We start from the raw sequence: 23537 nt of genomic DNA, 5'->3' as shown, positions 1-23537 counted from the left end.
AACTGTCAACTTCCCAAGGCTGCACCCCAGCATGGCTAGCAGGGATAAAAATCCTCCCATCCCCACCAGGAACAGGAACCAAACAGAAAGGGAGTGTGAAGCAGCAACTAAGTACCATCATGTACAGTCAGCAGTCAGTTATGGCATGTAGCAGAGCAGCTAAGTCCTGTCACCTCCCAGAGCTGCTCCTTTCGTGAGCACAGGGACTGCAGCAGAACCCCCACAAGATTCAGCCTCCGGCTGTTTCCACCAGTCTGTTTTTTCCATCCAGCAGTGGAATCAGGCAGCTTTAGTTTTTAATCCCCTTAATTAGGCGTGTGCAGCAGTCTTCATTCCTTAATTACATTCATTGACACATCTGATGCAACACATTTACAAACAACCATTTTCACTGAAGGTGGCTTTGAATCAAAATTGCTGTTGAATTCTCACACTGGCTGTGCAGTGTCACCAACGGGGAGAAGACACAACATGGCGTTCTGGATGCTTTAACAAGACACACAGCTTGGAAATGCTATTTTCATTAAACAATCACCTCTTCCTTTGGCAGAGCAGATATTTATCTGGCAATCTGAGATTTCAGAATGGGAGTGCAGCTCTCAGAAGTTTACAGCAAAAAAGTGAGCATTTAAAGCAATCCTCTCCGATACTGACCCATGGGATGGAGGGACAGCATTTCAGTGCCTATTCTGATTATTTTGGTCCATCATCATTCAGTAGCTCAGTTAAAGGCAGACAGTGGGGATGCTCCATTTCAGCTGCTCAGCTGTCAGGAATCCCTTTGATCCTCTGGGACAGCACACACTCAGGGAGCACTTTATCACCCCCACTTCTGCTGCAGAATGAAAATAACGATGCTGACACCTTCTGTCTGCCCACAGAGCCATAGCAGCATTATCCCACAGGGAGCCTGTGCTCACTCCTGCTTTGAATTACTGTCCCAGATCCCATCCTGATGCACTAATGGCTCACCAGGGCACAGCAGCTGAGCTCCAGCCAGCAGCCTAGCCTATAAGCAGTAGGAAACAGTGAACAGGATATTAAACACCACCATGGGGGGAAGGGAGAGCACGGATTTAAAGAATGAGATGAATGATAAGATGGTATTGTGAGGGTTTTTTCACCATTGGAGACCCAAGTAAAGATCCATACTGGTTCCGGCAGCACACTCTGCTCAGCTCCATCATCAGCCCAGAGTCGTTGCAATTATTTGTATGGAGGAAATGTACACAAACATTGCTTTCTTCAGACTACAGAAAGGAAAAGGAAGTTGTGTTCACCCTCAATACAGCAGGGAGGGGTCAGAAATGCACTTTGCACCCACATTCAGGGGCTGTTTGCTCATATTTTTGGTTGCCGCCCTCCTTTCCGTGCTGGATGGGTTGGTGTGGGAGGCTGTTGCAGGTTGTGATTTCACTGAACAAACACCAGCACGTTCCACAGGCTCTCAAGAGGTATTTTCTAACCCTTCAACGCCCAACTTTGCCTCCCAGCACACAATAGCAGGGTTAGTGCAGAGCATCACACTGGTGCTCCTGGATGGCCCTTGTGTTTCTGAACAAAACACCACAGCACCTTCCCCTCCAGCCATGCTTAATCCTGCTGATCCAAACACTGCTCCACCCAGGAGGTCCATGGACAACATGCACTAAAATCATCTCTCCTACCCTCCTGTCTGGCTGCACCAGACCTGCTCTTTATTCCATCACCCCTGCTTTTTCTTCCACCACCCCCTGATTCCCTCCAACCTTCTCCCCTCTTCCAGGGGCTGTCCAGGATCCCCTTCCCCACCAACTCACACTTTTCTCTCTAGTCCTCTCCCTTTTATCCTGTATTACACACCACACAGGGATAAGTTTAGCACCCCAAGGGCATTAAAAGGAGCGTGGTTATGAAGTCAGGTGGGCATGTGCACTGGGGAAACTGGGACAGCACCTGGAAGCTGTAAACCAGCTTTCTCCAGTCCCACCAGTGCCAGTGCAACCTGCTATGGCACGGCCAGGACACTGCTCGCCACCAACCAGTCGACAAGACAACAATAAACAGTTTCCAACTGTTTTAACATTGCAATATTTTAAAATAAATAAAGTGCCAATAAAGACAAAATATATTCTTTAGTAGGGATAAAGCACATGCAGAAAACAGCAGCTGGTTTAAATTTTTCCCTAATAAAATAAATTGTACATAGGGCTAGTGGTGCTTTTTGGATAAGCTGCTGGCCTTATATGCACAATTTAGCATCCCATCTATACTTATTTGATGAGTTAGGTCTCAAAATAATCCTTATTCTATTCAAAGCGTGTGCTTGTGTGTATACACACAAACCCCCAACAATACAATGGGGGTAGGAACAACCACACGTTTTTTCTGGAGAAGCTTTGCTTATTTTTCCCTTTTTTATATATAAATCCTTGTTGTGCAATTGCTTCATGCACAGCTGAAGCCACACTGAGCCCAAGAGTGCTTCATCCAGCTGAAAGCTCCACAAACTCACAGGGACTCAGCGTAGCTCAGGTATTTATCAAGTATCAAAAGCAACAGCAAATTAAGAATAAACCATATTATTCTCAGTATTTCTGATCCAGAATCAATTGGTCTTGCTCAGTACTGAGGAATAAATGGAGAGCCTCAGCTAAAATTATGCTGCTAAAGGGCTGCAAATCCCACAGTCACAATTCCAGACAAGTGAGCCGCTCTTTTCACTGTGCTGCTGACAGCAGGAGCCACACAACAATATTGCTGAAATCCACATTCATGCAACACAAGGGAATAAAATGCCACACAGATCCTCTTTTCTGCAGGCTCTGGTGATACCATTGTTTGGGTTAAAACTGCCATAAGAAGACCCTTCAAACAAGGCCAGGGTGAAAGAGTGGAGAGAGCAAAAAGCATCAGTGAGCTCACCCAGGTGCCCCAGCCAAACCCGCTCTTTGGTTCTCCAATAAATATATTCTTAAACCACCTCCTCTGCACTTCCTTCAGGTTCTCTTTCTATACACACAATCTGAAGGCAAATAGTCACCTGTTCCTCTCCAAGATGAAAACAGTGAACATACAAATGAGGTCTAAGCAGGTTGAGCTAGCTGGGAGGCACCTCCTCACCAGTGTAAGCCATGAGCAGGGCAATACAGAAAATAAAAGTAGAGAAATGGGAACCCTTGCAGTGGCAAGAAGTGTAGTTTAAGAGTAAGCAGCAAAAACAAGACAGAAACAAATGCAATGAGCTGGTCTCCAGTTAGGACATCGGTGCACAGCCTGAGCTCACTCCAGCTCCCCAGCTATACAAGCTGCAAAAACTCTTTAGAGGTGAACTAGAACTCCACAACACAAACATTTCATTCTCTTATTCCTAAGCATGGGAGATGTTTAAAAAGTATCTGCCTTACCAGGCTGTGTCCCCTGTTCAGCACCCAGGGAAGGAGAAGAGAACCTGCCTTGCCCTGCAGGCTTTGGCTCACTGCTTGGGCTTCAAAGCGCCTGCGTTGAGCACAGACCTCACTGGCGTCACCGCCATGTGGATTTGCCGTTTCCCAGGCGTTTTACCTGCTGACATTACAACTGCAAGCCTGTTTGTTTTATTAAACCGTGCTCCTACTCTTAAGCTACCATCCAATTACTGCTCCCAATTACTCGGCGCTCAAGAGCCGACATTAATTACAGAGTACCCTGCAAACAAGGCTGCTGCCTGCTGAACTGCACAGAGCTGAAGCATCCAAGACCAGTCTCTCCTCTAGGACAAGAAACAGAGATTCCTGGTCTCAGTGGTGGATTAACAGTCCTGAGCACTAAGAGCAGTTTTGGTGAAACGGACCATGAGCATCACAGCCTCAATGCCCAGATTTCGGCAACCCTTTGGGTCCCCCAAGTATCCACAGCAATAAATCTCCATTTTCCCCATGGGATTCAACAAAACACAGCACCATTCAAGCCTGGGGATGCTAACCCAGAAATCTCCAGGATTAAGGTCACGCACCAGCAACAGCAGCCAGTGCTGTACAAATGCCCATGAGTTTTAAGCACCTTGGCAAAGCACTCAAAAAGAAGGATGAAGAACCCAAACTCTGTGGGAGAAATGCCTGTGTACTGTGGCCCTTCAAGCACAGGTAACTTTATAGCAAGAACTGTGTGGTTCAGGCATTAATAACAGACCTGTGAGGTTAAGACCCAAAACAACTCCCTGCGCAGAGCCCAGGGACACAAGAGTACAGCGTGAGTCTTCGGGAAGAGCACAGAATGCCTGTTTACCTTCACACACTGGCCTCTGCAGACAGCAGCATAACAAGGTATTTTGCAACTCACATTGCTCAGATTTAATAATCCCCCTAAATTCTGGTCTCTTTTTTTACTTTCTACAAATAGATCTTTATTGCACAACGCACTGATGCAGTGCCACTTGCATGAAACAGCAGTATGCCAGAAGGAAACAGCACTTTGCCATGATTATTTACTTATTTCTAAATTGAGTATTAGATTTTTTTTTTTTTTTTCAACAATGTGTTACCCTTTGCATGGTGCAGTGCACTTTCCAAGTGTTTCACCAACAGCACTGCAGAACTCAGTCTTGACAACAACAGGGAAGATCAGTGCTAGACATCCAAATACAAGAGGAAAAACAAAAAGGTGAATAACTCTGTGCTTCACTTCTGCTCCCAGACCTTGCCAAGCACAGCTTTTGAGAAAAATCCATGTTGTAGCACGGTGGCTCGAACTGCTCACACCAGGGACATGCCTGCCTGGGGACACAGGGAACACGTCCCACATCTGGGATAGCATCAGTCAAGTACTGTGGAGCAGCAGAACATGCTTCCATAAACCACAACATATTTCACATTAAGAGCAGCAATTAAATCAATTAGTGGTCACCCAGCGAGCTGCTACTTTACGGAACTTCATTTTAAGCAGCAAAACCAACTTCCAGCACAGCTTAAAATAAGAAGGTGCCACACAAGCATACACATGCTCACCCCATTGGGAAATCAGGAATGGCTGCATAGGCTTCTGCTGCAGGTGGCTTATACCAAACACTTCATTAGTACCACATGGGTGGATCTGAGATTCCAAATGAAACATACACACCCCCATTTACAGTGATTCAACCCAAAAAAGCCAATCCTCCAACTAAAATGCAAGTGCCACATCCATTTTTCTCCAGAGTAAGAGCACATCACATACACGATCACTGCAAAAGTCAGAAGGGACTGTGCTGGATACCACACTGGCTAATTACTTGTGTGACAAATCACCAACTTCAAAATCAAATATCTGCATAGCCCCAAGCTGAATTTTTTCCATTTTGCATTTTTTTCCAATTCACATTTTTTAAAAACTATAATTCACTGCTTGTAGCAGCAAAGACACTTTATTTTTAAACACAGCAATAAATTTCAAGCCTGTTTCTCAAAGCATGTCAAAAGAGCTCATCACTGCCGATACCAAGAGGTCTGAATATTTTTGTGTCTGGGAATCAACTCTTAATTTTAAGTTTTCACAAAGCCTGTTTTCTTGTTTTCAAGAAACTTGCCCCATCCTGAGCTCTAGTGACTCATCCCCAGACATCTCTGACTTGCAGCACCTGAACTGACTGCACCCATGAAACACCTTGTGACTAGGCAAAACCACAGCCCATATGTGGGAAAGCAGGGCAAGGAGATTAACTCAGAAAAACAGACAAAAACTGCACGTTCCCCAGTCACTGTTTCTTCTGGAGATGTGGAACTGAGCAACTGCTAGGCTTGGCAGACATAGGAATGTTGGGATGATGGTCAATCTCATGAAGTGCAGCCAGCTGTGTGTCTGTCCTATTTCCCTAAATCCCAAACGCTCTTGCTCCAATAGCAAAGCTCTGACAATCCTTTACATGAGAGAGGCTTGTTCTTTTCTCTCTCCCATTGCTTTTTGTTTTAAAGAAATGTCTCAAAATATTTTCTAAGGGGATGCTTCTGCTGAAGGGAACTGGGGAAAAACATAAGCAGACACTTGAGGTAGACAGGAACCACCCACTCACAAACCTGCTGTTTCAGAGGTGCACAGCTGCAGCTCCAGTTGATGTTCTCTCCCCGCCTCAGTCTAAAAAATTTATTAGAGCCAGTGTTTTAGTGAAAAAACATGATCTTCCCCAGTTCTACAGTGTTTTTCTAGTGGTGAAGCTGAAGTGCTATGAAAGTTACAATTAATCAAACCTCAGTTTCAATGTAACTCATCACTCCTTGGTTTTCTGCCACAGTCAGAAGTTTCAGAAGGTTAACCTGTTTCCAAAACAAGCAGAATCTATCAACAAATTTTCAGCTGATTTTGTAGTTAATACATCAAAAGGACAGAGTCCTTTGTTTCCTTGCATTTGTGTTTTCAAAGGCTAGGCAGGAGGTGGTACCTCTGCACAGCAAAACCAGGGCTGAGCGCTTTTTGCAGCTGCTCCTACCACAGGAGTGATTTACAACTGTTTGTGCTGAGAAATCATGAGATATGGTTAACGTACAACCACTTCCCCCAGCAGCATCAGCCCAGCAAACAGAGCCAACCCTGCAACCAGGTTAGATCCCAATGAGCTCCGTGCACACCTTCCAACCTCCTGAACCTGTGTGTGATGGAGCTGCAGGCACAGGGCACTGCCACCTGTGTCTGCAGAGAACCTTATCACTGGCACAGATGCAGCTGTGCATCTACCTCAAAAAAAAGGAGAAAAAAATTTAATTCCACTGTATTTGCATAGGCTATGTATAACATAATGTATTTGATTGCCAGCCTTTGCTGTAATTAGCACTGTGCAGGTCAAACCCACCAGTGTAATAGTCAAGCAACGCTCATGCTGGAGAGTGCAGCTCAATTATAAAAAAAATAAACCTGCAAGAAAAGCATCACAGTGAAATACTAAATTTCTCTGTAATTGCAAGCCGCCTTGCTTTGTGAATTCATCCCTCATGTCCATTATCTGCTCCCATTCCTGCCTCAGGAGGCACACAGGCAAGTAATGCTAATAGATTCAGTTTCCCCGAGCGCTCCCTCTCAATTCATCATGCAACAGGGACTCTTTTTTTAATAAACCACATGTCTGCAAAAGGAATATCACCACACGTCATCATCAGGATAGATGAAGAGAGTCAATCATCATTTCTAAATAAGCCAAGAGCAGCAGCTGCAAAACATGAAGCCACTACCACTGTCCATGCCACTGCTGGTTTCCCCACAAGCATACAAGGGTGCTTGCAGGTGGGAGGAAGAGCACCAGAACCAAGAAGAGGAGGACTGCTTTCTGCATTGGTGCCCCAAAACTGAGGGAATGGGAGACACCAGCTAGTCAAAGCACTTTACTTTGGAACAAAACAAAATAAAAAAACTTGCTTCAGTGCGTAAACAGAGGAAAAAACGTCATTTTTTGAGACGAACTTGCTTGGACACCACAAGTCCCTTGGGTTCTTGTTATCAAGGCAATGAAGCATCCCAAACCTCACTGAAGACATGGGCAGGGAAGGGGTCCTGCACCCAACAGCTGCTCTGACCTCATCAACCAACCCCAGCTTTATTCCACCATTTCCTGGAGGAGTGAAGGAAAGAGCAGAGATGGGTGGGAGCAAACAAACTGATACTGCCACCCATAAACAAAGGAAGTGTTTTTTGAAGGCAGCATCTAGGTAGACCTGATGGAAGTAACAGAAGCAGCAGTTGCAACAACAACAACAAACCCCTCCAGAAGTCTGAAGAAACTATAGCACTCACTAGAAGCAGTGCCAGAGGAATTCAGCACATGGCCATTTTCCCCCACTATCACCAGCATACCCTTCCCACGTTGATGCAGTTGCTCCCACAGCAGATAAACCCCATTCTCCAGGGCCATCCTGACAATATTACACTTTTCAGAAAGCCTGAAGAATGAAGCCAGCTCATGTGTGTGGGTCAGCAAACTCACACACATCTGAAAGACCCCTTTTCCATTGTGTTTAAACACCTGCGGGAGCCTGGCTGCACATGAAAATCCATGGAAAACCTATATATATGTACCCTACATTCTTCCTCTTCCAAAACAGTTTCTCTTGCTAGTTGTTCCCCCTCTTCGAGAAAGTGTGGGGGTCCTTAAACCCTTTTGACTAGAAACACATATGAACAGCTGAAAACTCGCATTTTCTCTGCAACTGAACTCTTCTCCAGGCCCCAAAAGCTTCCAGCTTTTCCTCTGAAAAGGAGAAAAAGTGATGAAAGTTATTCCCGCAGCTGGACCAGGCAGCCCAGACTGAGTTTTATCTTGTTGCTACTTCATGTGCATTCACCAAGACTCTCATGAGCTTCTCACCACACACACTCAACCTTCAAGTTGGCAGTTGGAGATAAAAAAGCAGCGATATCAGCATTGGCCACCAGCACCAATCCCAGGAGGAATAGAGGGACACGGGAGCAGCGCTGGTACTTCCCAGGAGGAAGGATGTAGGGACACCAGCAAAGTGCCTGATACCCATCCCTCCTGGTTTCTCCCTGTTCAAATTGTAACACGTGCTACCAAGGGTCCTAAAAATGTTGTTTTCTTGCGTGCAATGTGACCCCTTCCTCCTACAAGCTATAGGGGTCTGCCTTCTGTGTCAGGGTATGTTTACATGATAAATGGCCTTTTTACTGCCTCTATACACTTACATGCACTCATGCAGGAGAAAGAGGGATGCTGGTTAGGTAGCTTCTTTTGCCTTCAGACCAACAACCACCCCCACAATTTAAACACACAACTTCCATCTTGCCTGTCAATTCACTGGCAACCAATAGTTGCAAAACAGGTATTTAGGCCAGAAAACTTTGGCCTAATGCTGGATTTCAAGATTTTTCAGACTAAATGAGCAGCTGAGTTTTCATAGTACATGACAGACAGGAGGACTCCCTTGTACCAGGAGGATGGCAGATCACCACTGCTCTTCTCCAAGGGGCTGCATCCCTGAAGGGTCCCATTGGTTTGTGTCTGATGTCTATGTCAGTGACACTGCCAGGATATTTGTCTTTGCCAACAGGACCAATACACTATGCACACACAGAATCCAGTATTTAAAGGACAGACCAGCAGTTTTTGTTTGGGGATTTCAGAGAGTTTTTTGTCAGTCTGCAAAATGTTACCCTGAGCTGCCTCTGCACTTTGCATTTTCCCATAAAGCCCCAGGGCATCCTGCTCTCCTCTGGCCCTCATGTTAAGAGGGGAAATCAGGAACATATGTTTAGGTGGGATACCAGGAAAAGTTTCTTCCCCCAGAGGGTGGTCAAGTACTGACCAGGCTCCCCAGGGAATGGTCAGAGCCCCAAAGCTGCCATAGCTCCAGGAGCGTTGAACAATGGATAACCCTCTCAAGGATGCACAGGGTAAGATTGCTGGGGTGTCCTGTGCAGGGCCAGGAGTTTAGACTTGATGATCCTTGTGGGTCCCTTCCAACTCAGGAGATTCTATGGCACTGGTTATAGGGCCCTCTTATCCATTGGTTCAGGAACTGGAAGGCAGCATGCAAGGAGGAAAAATTTTTGCTGGTTAGGGCAGCTGAAGCTGGACCTGAAAGATTTTTATCCTTCCATGAACCAGCCCCTGCCCAATGACAAACAACTCCTAAAACTCCCCAGCTGCATGTTTCTCATTTTCCAAGTGCCTGGCTCAAGGCAAGCAGCTCACAGAGGCAGAAACCAGGGCTGGAACATAAAACGTTCCATCAAGCTCTATGTCAATGGGATAAAACCAAACCACCCTTCAAGCCATCCTGGAGCATCCAGACCATGTCATGAGTGAATTGCACAGACCAGCTCATGCTTTTGATTCATTTGTACATAGGCATTGCAGATGAATTTGGGTAGGAATTATTAATCCTGTCTTTGGAGCAGAGTTTGAATAACAGGGAATAAATACAGCCTGGAGCCCTGGACACAATCGGAGGGGACTGTCCCTACTTAGACCCTGCTTGCTCTCATATTCAGTGATACACAGGTCCTAGGGGTGAAAAGTCCATATGGAATCATGCTCCAAGGCCATATAAGCATGGGAAGGCAAGGAGATGCTGTGGGACCAGCAGCAGCACACACTGTCTTCCACCTCCAAGGGTTTGGCTCTGCAATTCTCCTCTAAAACCACGTGAGCAGCTTAGTTATTTACTTAACTATAAGCTTTTAATTATCTCTCTCTCACACACACACATTCCATGGGGTGGGGAAGAAGTAGAATAATCAGCCTACAACCAGTGACTGGAGGGTTCAAAGGAATTGTGGTTTTCACAGAAATAGCTAACTAGCCCAATTCTTCTTCCACTGCTTGCAAAGCGTACTCCCATCCCCAGGCTCCAGCCTAACACGGCGTGTTTTGCTGTGGTTACATCTCAGACTGAGCTGATCCTCTAAGAAGGACTCAATTTTGACAGAGCAAAGGTGCCTCCACAGGTCTGGGCTCCAGGTTTCCTGATGCAGCCACAGAGGGTTATTCTGTTGTGTAACCCAGTCTGAAAGCCAGGCTGACATCCCATGGCACTTGCCCTCACCGGCAGATGGACCAGGCTGCTCCCCAAAAATACACATGTGGGTGGGAAGCACACAATGCTGGGACCATGGCCATGCAACCAGGAGCCATGGAGCTCTCCCACTGCCTGCAAGACAAAACACTCCCCTGAGCTTCTCACCTTCCTACATCTTTTAGGCTCTGCATTGAGATCAAGGAGATACAAAATTCTCAGTCTCCTCCAAAAGCACCAGAGTTCAAGTGCTGTAAGACTTTATAAATTATAAATTACAAACCACTGCTATCAACATTTGCTCTGAGCACAGGAGCTACAGCAAGCTGGCATGGGAATTTGTTTAAACATCCCAGATCAGAAATGCAGCAGGGTCTGGAGGAGCATGGTCTGGAAGAGTACGATTGCTTGAACACACTCCCCAAACCCACAGAATTTCTCTCTCTGTGGAACTGCTTCATTTAAAAAAAGAAACAGAGAGAGAGAGAGAGAGAGAGAGAGAGAGAAAGATTTAGTCCATCTACACAATCCACATGGACAAATTAAAAGCACAGACTTTTAATACACAATGTGAGCGGCATTACACAAGCAAAAATTCACATAAACAGAAAACAAGCGTAAACAACCGACTGAACGTAAAGAAACTAATAATATTAATCTGGATTAAGTACAAGCCATAAACATTCCTACCTAATCCATCTGATGGACAAAGATAAATCCCTGCCATGCCTCATCTACAGTTCTTTGCAACTTAAGAAACCACAATACTGATCAAAACAATAGGAGATAAGACATACAAAGGGAAATCTTTACACATTGTTGCCTGTTTAATCTACACAAGATTACAGCAAAAACCAAGCACCGAGAAAGAATAATCATTGCAAAAGATCCCCAAGCCCAGACTGCAATTTCTACTCCAGATGCAAAGCTTTATATTGAACTTCCCCGGAGAAATACACAACAGCAAGAAACACAGCTCCAAGCCTGAACAACCTGAGTATCTGCTGTTCCTTAACGCTCTAGGAAAACTGCACAGAAGTTAGAGGCAAGCCAACAGATCTGCAGTGGAGCTTAAGAAGTACAAAGTAAAGTTTATGATGGGAAATTATTTGCATCTATAGGGCTGCTGCAGGGACCCTCACACACATTAAAGCCCTTAGATTCATCCCAGCTTCCCAGGAATGTAAAAGCAGCTCCAGCAAGTTCAGACACTGACAGTGTGGGACACAGTATAGCTCAGCTTTACCTCACCACTGCAGCTCCACCCACACATTACTCCATCCAAAGAGGGGTGGGAATCTCCCACTAGGAGCAGGGATCCCTGGCCTGAATAGGTGGGGAGAGCCCAGAGCTTTCCCACCTGACATAGACACAAGATCTCTAAGCATCACTAATTTCCAGGGCTTTTTCCAAGAAATAGGTGAAATATGGGAGTAAGGGGCTGAAGAAAAATCCACCTGCAGTGACACAGGTACTGTCACGGTTCCCCCAAATGAAGAGGCTCTCAGCACATACCCCTCATTTGGGAACACAAGGAAAGATGTCTGAGAAGAAACTCCGAGTCAGATGCTGTGGATACTCAGGAACATCCAAGGATGAAGAGCCTGAGATTCACCTGCTGACCCCAAAAATCCAGGATTCCTTTGAGATGCCAAGTAACTGCTGGTGAAAACCTAGTACAGAGCCACTGCCTTCCATCAGCAACTCTTCTGTATGCACAGCTTTCTTCCAGCATGTTGTATGCCACATTCACAACATCACTATCCACCTATCAAATGTATCAAAGCACATGGAGCATCCCAACATCCCCGCAAGCCACCGTGGCAGAGCAACACTTTGATCTCCAATAAATGAATTTGTGGAGGTGGTTGCTCACCAGATAAGCCACATCTTTGCCAGCCTATGTCCCATTCATTCAAATATGTGCTCAACAAGCAGTAAATGGGGCAGTAGGAGAGACACTGTTTTACCACTTTCCAAAAATCAAATGCTGTCACAACGAAAAACACCATGGATGCTCATGCAGAGCACATAGGCACTTGGCAGGGAAATACTGGAGCCAGGAGCTGTAGGTTTGGAGTATCATTGCCTGAAGCATTTATAGGCTTTAGGAACATAACAATGTTTGGAAACAGGCCAAGAGGAGTCCTTACTCCTCAGGAGTGCTGCTTTCCCAAGAAATGCTTTGCTTTTTATAGGATTATTTGTTTTAACTTGCAATTGTGAGATCAGGTAAAAACACAGGTAATTCCTGTTCTCATCATCTAAATTGATACAGGAAATAATGTATGTGTTTATATTAGGAAAAAAATCACCCTTCCCTCTGTTTCATAAAGCTCTAATTGAGTTTTCAAGGTAAGGAGCACGCACTATGTTTATCCTGATATTTATCTTCCACAGCAGATTATGTTTGTCCATGGGAATCCTAGAAAATCCTCACCTTCTTTATTAAGGCCATGACAGCAGAGATATGCACTGCCTTTTAAATCCCACCCAGTGTTCAAAATTGCCCTAGAAGTGCAACTGAAGATGCAAGATGATGTAAAATATAAACATCAAGAGTATCAGCATCACTGACATGTGATGCACAACCCTTACCAGCCACCACAATGCTGGAATTTAAGGAAAACCTTAAATTCATTAAAAATATTGCTGGACCAGCCATTAAAAAAGAAAAACAACCTACTTTGGATCTCCACAAAGCAACCTTTGAAGCAAAGGGAGCAGATCCTGGGGCAGTGACACAAGAGTTAGCTAACTGTGAAAGGAATTGCACTCCACGGCATCACAGCAACAGCAGCAGCCAGGGCAGAGCCGCTCTGCATCCCTCATTCAGACCCAGCACACCCTCTGCCCCACGAGATCTTACAGGGATTATTTTTACGTATCTCAACTGTGAATAAGAATCACTAATTCAAAGACCATCCCTCCAGATCTAGCAAACTAAGGCAGGCAAAACCCAGCTTTTTGAAAAGTTTTCAAATCCTAAATGGAAAGAGCAATGAAAGGCAAAAAGGGGTTTGTGGTATTGTTCAAAAATTAGATTTTCATGGAACAGTTTGGATTGGAAGGGACCTATTTTGCTTTGCTTGTCTAGTATCTTAATTAAATTAACACACAGAATTATAACCGAACCAGCATAGCACCTACCCCAGAATTTGGACAATCTCTAAGAAATTTTCTCTTCACCATGCAATACTTGAATTACCATTTACACAGCCAAAGAGGGAAAAGCTGCCAGACCCTGCCCAAAACCAGCTCCCTCAAACCAGTGCAGCAAGGGTGAACAAGTTCCTTTTCCCCAAACAGGGAAGTGAGGACTTGGGACACTTGCAGCTGCAGCACTCAGAGGTGGTTGAGATGGATTTTAACTAATTCCAGATGTTCTGGAGTAATTTTCATCACAAACAGTGCCTCGCTGGAGATAGGAAATAAAAATATACTTTGGTGGAAAATCCAGTAAGAGCATCACTTCCCAGTGGGCCAATGTGTTTTCTTGAGCTAGAATTCAGGGCAAAGCTGGATGCACAGACAGGAAAGAGCCCTTGCCTGACTGATACCAGACCACAGCATCCACATTTGTCCCATGGGTGGGTGAGCAGGCATCGGTCTGCGGAGCGCTAAGCCCTTCCCCGCCATATCTCCTTCCCCCTCCTGCACAATGGACTCCGGGCAGAGCTGGGGATCCCAGCTCGGCCACGGCAGCCCGGGCAACCCCGCCCCAGCAAAGGGAACACTCGGTGCCAGATCCCCTGAGCTGTGTGCCCCTGTCCTGCTATCCCCATTTCTTGCCTCCTGCAGAATCTGTCGCGGGCTGAGCCTCAGCCTTTTGACTTCCAGTACTCCATGTCACACACAGCCCCACGGAGCGGCGGCACACGAACCGCGCACACACTCGCACTGGATTCGGTCACTGTGTACACACAGACACACTGCGCACACACACAGGGCAAACACGGACACGCTGCACACACACGCACAGTACATACATACACATGGGGCACACTCACCTGGTGTGCACACACACGCACAGCTCGCACACGCACTGCAGTGCTCATGCATGCAGTGCTCACACGCAGAGCTCACAGCAGTCACACCACACACCCCCGATACAAACTACACACAGGGTTCTTGCGCAGACCACGCGTGCACACTCCAACACCCCACGCACGCACACCCTTTACACGCACAGGCACACCAACCGCACACACTCGCTGTGCAGATGCACCTTGCGCAAATGAGCACACGCACTCGCACACAGCACACAGCCACACGCGCACATACACGTGCCCACCCGCACAGAGACCGCGGGCGCGCACCGACCCGCCGTCTGCGGACACGGACCCGCAGCGCAAAGGCCGCGCACACGCTCCCGCGCCGCGCACACGCTCCCGCGCGCACTTACCCGGCCGCCCCCGCGCGCGGCGCCCGCCGGCCTCCCACCGGGCTCCGCAGAGCCCCCGCTGCGGTGCGGCACCCCGGGGCCGCGCCGTGCCGTGCCCAGCCAGTCGCTCTGTCTCCGTCCCTCCCCGCTCCGCGCCCGCAGCCGCCCGCCCGCGGCTCTGCGCCCCCCCCGCCCCGCCTCCTCCCCCCACAACACTGTAGTAAGTTCTCATTGGCCGAGGGCGAGGGGCGGGACGCCAGCGCGGCCTCGCCATTGGCTACGGGGAAACCGCGGCCGGCGGCGCGGGCGGGGGAGCGTGCGCCCCCTCCTGGCTCCCCCCATCCCGTTCTCTCACGTTCTCTCCCGCGGGCGGCCCGGAGGGAGCGCCCGGAGCGCCTTCCTGAGCCCGCCACAACACCCCGGCAGCGAGAGGCGGAAATAACGGGGTTACCGCCACCTGTGTTCCTGCCACCGCCACACCCTCCCCCGCTAAGGTGATGTGGCAGGGGGGGCGATAATTTGGCGCCGCACGGCCCCGGTAGGAAGGGGGCAGGAAGGGTCCTGCCCGCCGGTACCGCGGGCAGCAGCGCCGCTCCCCCTCCCTCCGTGACCTAAATTTTAAATACCGTTCGCTGCCTCCCAGAGAAAGTCGTGGCGCAGCTCTGAAGGGAAACCCGGGGTGAAGAAGCAAGGAGGAGTGTATGAAGAAAGGTAGGGGGGGCGTTGGGGGTTTTTTTTATGCTGTTATTATAGTCTTCATTTTTTTAAGCATAAGGCCATTCGTAATCGAACAGGTACTGTCTCAGTCTTGTGGCAAGCCAAAAAAGCGACAATTGAGGTGGCTTGGTCAACAAGAAACGCCCCCAGGAGCCCAGCACAGCCCCACCGAGGGGCCCGCCCTGCCCCTGCTCTGGAATCCCGCACCTCCAGCATGGATTGGATTTTCCTCGCTTACAGCCAAATTAGAATCAGTTATTTTTGTCAAGCAGAGCTGTCCAGCTCTTCCCGCTTTGTACATCAGAGCAAACCACGCTGCCCAGTGCCTCCTGAGCACTTCCAAAGGTTCCAGCAAAGGTGCTGCCAACCTGCCCAGCTCAGGAACCAAATCCCCCTCATATATTTGCACAATTCCAAAATATGCCTGGCACTAAGGCATCTTCGATTGTCTCCCATAGAGAACTAAGGTCTCAGGCACATTATTCTACTTGGATTATGAGCAACTGCCCTGCCTCTTCATCAGCAGATAATACCCAAGGCTGATGCACACTCTGGCTGGGATGGCTCCATAACTGGTACCGACCTAGTAAGGGCCACTCACACACTGAGGGCATTTGTGCTATATGAAGCTAAAACTACCCAGATTTTTAGAAAAAATTAACATGCTTCTCACAGCTATTCATCCCTTCTCCTTTATGTGTTTATGACAGTCAGCTCTGCCAAGAAGAACAGAGCAGCTCCCCTGTGTCTCAGTGTTGAGACCACTTGCAAAAAGCTCCTTAATGAGAGGGAAGACAGATATTTTTTGCCTTAAATCTGGACTACTTGGTGGTTTCCTTGGACTTAGATGAGCACATCTGATTAAAAAAAGACAGGCGGGGAAAGGTCTGGCGGCTCTAAGTCACTGCTCCTACATTAGGGAACAGGTAGCTCCTTTGAAACATGCCCTGAAGCTCTGACTTCAGTCCCCAGTGCAATAAGTTAGCACATTTTAATAACCCAGGCAGTGCATGGAGGAGCATCAGGTGTTCAGTGCTGACCCACCACAACTGCTGCCTTTGCTACTGCTCACCTATGGGCGGGCTTAAAACACTGCCAGAAGAGCAATACCAGTCCAAAGGGCTTTGAGGAGAAAACCATGGAGCAAAAAAACCACAACTTTTTGTTGGCAACAGCTTCTTGCAACTAAGAAAAACAAGCAAACAAACCCACACTACTTCATTGTACACTACCCACAGCAAATTACGTGGAGAAGAGACCAGGGCAACAAAAACTTTGCATCAAAGCGGTGATTTAACACCACACAGCACATCATCCACTGCGCTCAGATCACCAGATGATCCCCAACTCCATCTGCCAGCAGCTGAGAACACAGAGCAGCAGCTCCTGCATTTTGTATTCCCAGGTGAAGCGTTTATCCACAGGGAGCACTAATGCAAGCTGCCAACGCCTTGTGCGCGAGGGCAGTGGATGCTGTCACCTCTTCAGCCCCCACACAAATGGCTGAGAGCTTGATTGGCTAAAAAGCTAAAGAAAGAGACACTAAAAAGTTGAATTATCAAATACAAAAGGAGGAACTTGGTCTATGCCAAGAGAGCCTGAAAAACATTCTTCTGGGGCAAGGGGATCTAAGCCTACATAAAGCAATTTTTTATAGGGAGCAGAAAATATGTGAAAAAAAGGAGAAAAAGGAACCCAAAACCACTGTTTACATAGAAATAAACCCATCACCACCACACTTCTGCTGGAAATCACTGGCTTAGCTTCTAACTTTTTCCTTCCTACACAGCCCCAAACTGACCTCTGAAATCCCATAGGAAGTAATGGAAATTTCTTAAATTCTTCACTATAAGAACAGTTTGCCCTGTGCCAAGCCTGGATTGCAACTATTTAAAGAACTCTCCCAGTTACAGCTGGGTAAAGTCACTTTATAGGAGTTATTTAGAGACTAAGAATTATTTTATTAAGTCAGGATTTCTTGGTATTTGCCTGCTGGATATAGGAATAAGGACAGGAATTACATTCATTTTAAGCATGCATTTGGGGTTGCTAAGGCAGAGGTTGTTCCTCACAAGGTGAAAGGCCACTGGGAGTGCTCAGATCCTGATGGATTCAGTCAGAGCAAACCAACTGGGTCATGGAGGACAATGCCAAACCCTGCCCTCTGCCTGGGTAATGTGCAGGCACTTGCAAGCAGCTGAGTAGAACACACTGCAGCATCCTAGGAGCATCCAGATAGCAGATTAAATCTAGCTCAAGTTCTTCACAGAACAGATCTTTGTAAGGTGATCCAGCACTCTGTAGGCCCCACAAGATAAACTCCTGGTAGGATTTGTTGCAAAACAGGGCTCCCAGTTTACACCAGCGCTGGAGAACACTGCCCAGAGCACTACTGGCATAACAATAAAAGGCACAGAGCTCTCCTCTATGCCCTGAGGAACTTCTCCAGTGAGGAATTCCCAGTCTAAACAAAGCAATTGTGCATCACACTGGTGCTGTGCTCCCTTCCCCAAAGCAAACAGGACTTAAAGTGAAGAGAAATACTTGGGATTACACCAAGTTCTAGGAAAAGAAAAAGATTAGGCAGGTCAGATGAATCCTTTATCTATCCTGCTCTAAATGAGCTGTACTACACACGCATATGTGAACATACAACAGGCACGCTCCGTTTCCCTTTCTCACACACTTTGCAAACAAGCAGCAGCCATTTCACAAGAGCAAACAAGGTGGGAGGAGAGCAGGTGGCTCAGTTTTGCCAGTTCCTGGCCCTCTGCCCTTGGCTCCTCTTCCAGCTTTGCTGTCACCATCAGCAGTGCTGATTTGGCCATGAGCAGAAGACAAGAATGAGGAGGAAAGGAAACCTCCTTTTGACTTTTCACGCTTTGTCTTCCTGTAAAATGGTGATCTAGAATTAAGATATTGCAGGTAAATTGTTCACCTGGAAGGAAAGAACGCTTCAACTAACACTGCATTTCTCCCCTTTCCACCCCTACCCCTCTCTCCAGCACAGAATTCGCTGCTGAAAAAGCCTCTGACAGGCTGAACTGCAAATTCAAGGAATTTTCACTAAGGTCCAGAACATTTGCACTGCTTTGCTAGAACTCACGGTGTGCACAGTGAAGGCAACCTGAAACATCTACACTCACCTGGCTCTGTATCAAGTATTTAACCAAAGATTAAATCTGGTCCAGCCCATCATAACACTCTTCAAAACCAACCATTCATTCATTGCTGAGACAGTTATTAAAGGGCCAAGAAGCACCCTCCACAGCTAAAAAGCCTGAGTGATTTAGGCATTGGAATCACACTTGGCATCAGGGCAGTTCACCTCCAATTTTGCTAAATCCAAACTGCTTCTGCCATCATTTTCTTTGTGGTTTCCTTCTGGAGAATCTTCTTTTGTTGGCTGTAATTTGTAGCCTTTAAAAGCTGCTGTTGCTAAACTACAACCATGTGTTCTCCCATGGGCAGAAGAACCCCATTTTTTAGCCATTAGATCTTTTTGGTACTGGGCTGGCTCATATGGATCCCTTTTGGGCAGATGGGGAAAGCAGAGGGGGTGGCTGGGAACTAAGTCTGTACACCCAGGAATTCCCATCCCACCTGCAATCTGGTTAATTGACACAAAAAGCTCCCGTCATGAGTTTCATTGATTTGCATGAAGCTGATGTTCATTTGAGTCAGTGTCTTGAAGCACAGCAGACAAACTCCAAGTAGAAAGAGGAATAAAACAGAAGAGGAGCTTCAGTTCTCTCCAGGCTGTGTGCCAGTGCAGGGAAGAACAGCTCCTGGAGAGTCAGCTTTGTTTAGACTTAGGGCTTAGAGTCAGCATGTAAAGCACATTTCTGCCAAGATGCACCATTAAAGATTAGAGGAGGTCGGCTGCAGCCTTGCAGGATTGAGTGTTCATATGGTGAATGTTTCTACATTGACAGAGAAATACTTTTCCTCTCGAGTAGGAAGTATTAAACACACAAGTGGCTGCACTGAAAGGATCTATAAAGAGCTTAACAAATCCTGGAGAATAGATTACAGGTGATGCTGTGAATTCAAGCAGTGCATGCTCAGGAAAAGGCAGAGTCAGTGTGGCATGAGCCTGAGCTCCAGAAACAACCTAAGTAACTGACAGAACCATGGAAAGAATCATCACAGGAGCCTCAGACAGTCCCACAGCACATCATCACCTCGAGAGCTCACCCTCCTTCCAAGCATTTACTAGGATTTCATTTCTCAGCAGTCACAGTAAAAAAGCTAAAACCAGAGGAGTGTGCTCACAGACAGTACTTGACTCCCTACTCCTCTTTCAGGAATGCTGCTGGAAACTCCTATGTTTGGGCAGCAGGAAGAAGTTCAAGCCCTTGTGTTAGCCTCCTAAGCCAAGCTGGACCAGCCAGCCTGGCTAGAGAGGCAGCTGTCCCTTCAGCGGGGGACAAGCTCAGCTATGCAGCCTTTCTTGAAATGCACCCAAAAATAACAGTGAGTGCCACCTAGAGACCAGAGCTCCATCCGGGAGGCAGCCAAGCTGCACTACAAACAAAAGATGTCGGGCTGATTTACTCCTTGCATGGATGAGGAGTCAAACTGTAGCCAAGAAAGGCTCTGGCTTCTTTAAATAACACTAGGTATGTGCTGTGTTTTCAACTGCAGCTTCTCCCCAGAAAGGCACCAATTCAGTGAAGGAGATTAAACTCCATACTATTATGCTCTTATTGAGCAAACAGCACCCCTTAGCTTCAAAATGCTTAGAGCTCTTTGGTATGGGGAAGGACAAGATCAGGGTTTATTTAGGACTATTTAACTTTACCTAGCAGTAAGTTTGAGGCAGATACTTGGCAGAGAGTGTTCAAGTCTGCACTAACATATCCCACGTAATCCAAAGGCCAGGCAGCAAATTCACACAAGCCATGAACCCAGCTCTAGTCAACAGACAGCAATTGGTGATTGAGGGCTAGACCTGTGCATCAGTGAGGGACACCTGGCAAAACCTAACATTTATTTAAATTAAACTTTAGCTGTGGAGAAGAAATACAACTTCTAACCATTATTTTTTCCACAAATAAGAGCCAAAGCTCTGCACCACCTTGGTCAGCACTGCATCCCCTGCCTGACACGTCCTTGGACCTCACAGGGTTTGTCCTGAGCTACTAAAGTGGATCAGTCTTGTCACTTTGAGTCCTGCCTATGGACGTTCCCAGAACCTGATAGAGCACAGCCAAAGTCTGCCCAGAAGCATTTCTGCAGGTGCACAATGATTAATTGGTGCACATTTCCATATCACAAATTAAAAAGACCTCAGCTTGCTTGAAATGCAGTATATTAACCTCTGAAACTGGCAGTCATGGATACCAGCTTCAAAAAGATGAATATCAATAAGATAGAATCCCAGAGGATAGCATCCCACTGCTGCCAGATTTTCTGGAATAAATAAGGTATTTTGAGGCTTTTTTAAGGTAGTAACTTTACATGCTTATTTTATTAAGAGAACCCAAAGTGGTTCATATTAATAGACAGAATCCAAGAAATTGAGGAGGGCGAGGGGGATAAGGTTGCCGACGAAAGCCATGGGCATGGATGGAGAGACAGGGAGCTGAGGGCAGGAAGCATACTGCCATTGTCACAGTTAACTGCCAAGAGTCTGAAAAGGTTTATTACTAAAATAAATAACTTGTTAGTTCAGGGTGCTCTGCAGGTCCATTGAGGCTGCACAGTAACAGTGCACACAGTAAATCTCTGGAGCAGGAGATGCAGCAGCAGCTTGGAGACACCAATCTCACCCTGCACTCACTGCAGGCTGTATCAGAAAAGCTAATAATCATTAAGCTGCCATCTTTTATTTCTAATTATTTATCTCCACAGCAGGGTTTCTCCAACCATCAAGCAAAAGGGAAGAAAGTCTCAAAGGCAGAACTGTTTTGAAGTGGGCCCACAGCTGCCACGGCATGAATGCCTCTCCAAGAACAGTAGCAACTGCTCTGCATGGCCCACAGAGCTGGGAGGGAAAGCATCTCTGTTTAGGCTGGTTTTCAATGTCGGTTTTTAGGTCAACCAAAACAGCTTTTCTTATGCAACAGAAAGCTCACTTGTTTTGGAGTTTTTGCTTTCATTTAGTTAGATGGTAATTCAGAGGGCAGCACTGCTATTCTGAACACCACAATGAGAACTGTTTTCACTGCTTTACTAAGCAACAAAGTGAAAACACTGAGCTAAGCTGGCTCTAGAACTTGACACCATGTTAGAGACCATGGTCTCCTCTGACAGGGTGGGACAAGTGGAAGAGATACCTTGCTCCCACATTTCTATAGAATCATGGAATCATTCAGGTCAGAAAAGCCCTTCAGGATCAAAGAAGCTAACCATTAACCCACCACTATCAAGCCCACCACTAACCCATGCCCCTAAGTGCCACATCGACATGGATTTTAAACCCCTCCAGGGATCGAAACTCCATCATTGCCCTGGGCAGCCTGTGCCAGTGCTTGATGACCTTTTCCATGAAAAAGTTTTTCCCTAATATCCAACTTAAACCTACCCTGGCACAGGTAGAGGCCATTTCCTCTCATCCTGTCCCTTGTTCCCTGACCCATCCCTTCCAGGCTGCCCCCTTCTGTCAAGGAGTTGTGGAGAGACAGATCCTCCGCAAGCCTCCTTTTCTCCAGGGTGAGCTGCCCCAGCTCCCCCAGTTGCTCCTGCTGCACCAGCCCCTTCTCCAGCTCTCTTCCTTTCCCTGGACACACTCCAGCCCCTCAATGTCTTTCTTGTTGTGAGGGGCCCAAAACTGACCCCAGGATTCAAGGTTTGGCCCCACCAGTGACCAGTACAGGGGGATTGCCCTAGTCCTGCTGGCCACACTAGCGCGCGTACAGGCCACGTGTCATTTGCCTTCTTGCCCACCTGGACTCATGTTCAGGCACTGTCAACCAACAGGAGAGGTTAAAGAAGAAAATCTCACTGAAAGGTGCTGGAAACCTCATTTGTTCTTCCCCTTTGAGCTATGTGTGAACAAGAACTAAGGGGAGACCCAAATTCACAACACAACAGGCTATTCAAGGGCTCTGCAGAGCAGTGCCCTTCTCCAGGTCACCCATGAATTCTGGGATAGAGAGAAACAACATGTATAGATAGACACGGCTTCCAGCATCACCAGTGCCACCATATGGAAAAACAGAGCCCAAACACAGCCCATGAACGGGCACTCTGCACTTACCACCACAGACACAGCTCTGAACAATTTTTCAGCAGTGACCTCACCTTGGATTTCTTGACAGGGTTTAAATAATGGCAACATATCTGAGTCTCAGCTTGAAGGTCAAGAGCAAAACCCCCAACAGAGGAGGCTCCTCTAGCATTTTCCTTCATGGTTTCTGCCCCGCAGCTACTCCCAACTTCTCTCCATGGAAGCTGCTGGTGTGTTACTTTGCCCAACACTTACCAGGTCAAGAGAGGAGATTATATTACTAAATTTATATTTAATATAAATATATTACTAAAACTGCAATGCATTTTATGTTTGCCTATGAAATAAACTAGGCTTAAAGATGGAGAGGCAATCTGAGCCTGCTGTTTTCTCTGCTGAGTGAAGATCAGGGCTGTCCCTGAGCCAGTGTTACTGTACCACACCCCCTTTATCTTCGCTATCCCTAACAAGGCACCACATGGCTTTCTTGTTTGCTGACAAAGATTGACACCAATTATTCAGCAAGCAGCAAATTTCATCTCATATCAGGATCAAAATCTCCACAGCCTGTAACAAGCAGGGCCACCAAAATGCAATTCTCTCCCCTCTGTGCAATACATGCAAGAAAACAGACAAAAGTAACATGGAGACTGCTCTGGGGAGAGCAAACCAGGGATGATCCAGGTTATCAGTGTTTCCCAAGGGAGAAATTCATCCTTGACCAGAGATTTGTCAAAGAGAGACAGCCAGATGGGCGACTGTCCTGAGGGTCTGCTCAAGCACTGAGCAGGAAGACTCTCTGGCCAAAGAC

The 23537-nt window shown here is 46.9% G+C and overlaps 1 protein-coding gene across 32 annotated transcripts in view; it reads right to left on the bottom strand.

The window, feature by feature from the left end:
• Positions 1 to 23537, bottom strand: part of EPB41 (erythrocyte membrane protein band 4.1) — a 95037-nt gene that overhangs the window by 60947 nt on the left and 10553 nt on the right. The window contains exon 1 of one of the 32 annotated variants that reach the window (XM_041479196.1): positions 14857 to 15002. The exons of 30 other annotated variants lie outside the window; for them this stretch is intronic. The gene's annotated coding sequence lies outside the window, so the exon portion shown is untranslated. Of the gene's footprint in view, positions 1 to 6008; positions 6067 to 14856; positions 15003 to 23537 lie in introns of those variants that run through there. One more of the 32 variants, XM_041479191.1, reaches the window with a different exon arrangement.

Source organism: Pyrgilauda ruficollis, unplaced genomic scaffold (assembly GCF_017590135.1).
Source record: "Pyrgilauda ruficollis isolate IOZ18807 unplaced genomic scaffold, ASM1759013v1 scaffold48, whole genome shotgun sequence".
Taxonomy (NCBI): Eukaryota; Metazoa; Chordata; class Aves; order Passeriformes; family Passeridae; genus Pyrgilauda; species Pyrgilauda ruficollis.
This window is presented reverse-complemented; position numbering and strand designations above follow the sequence as displayed.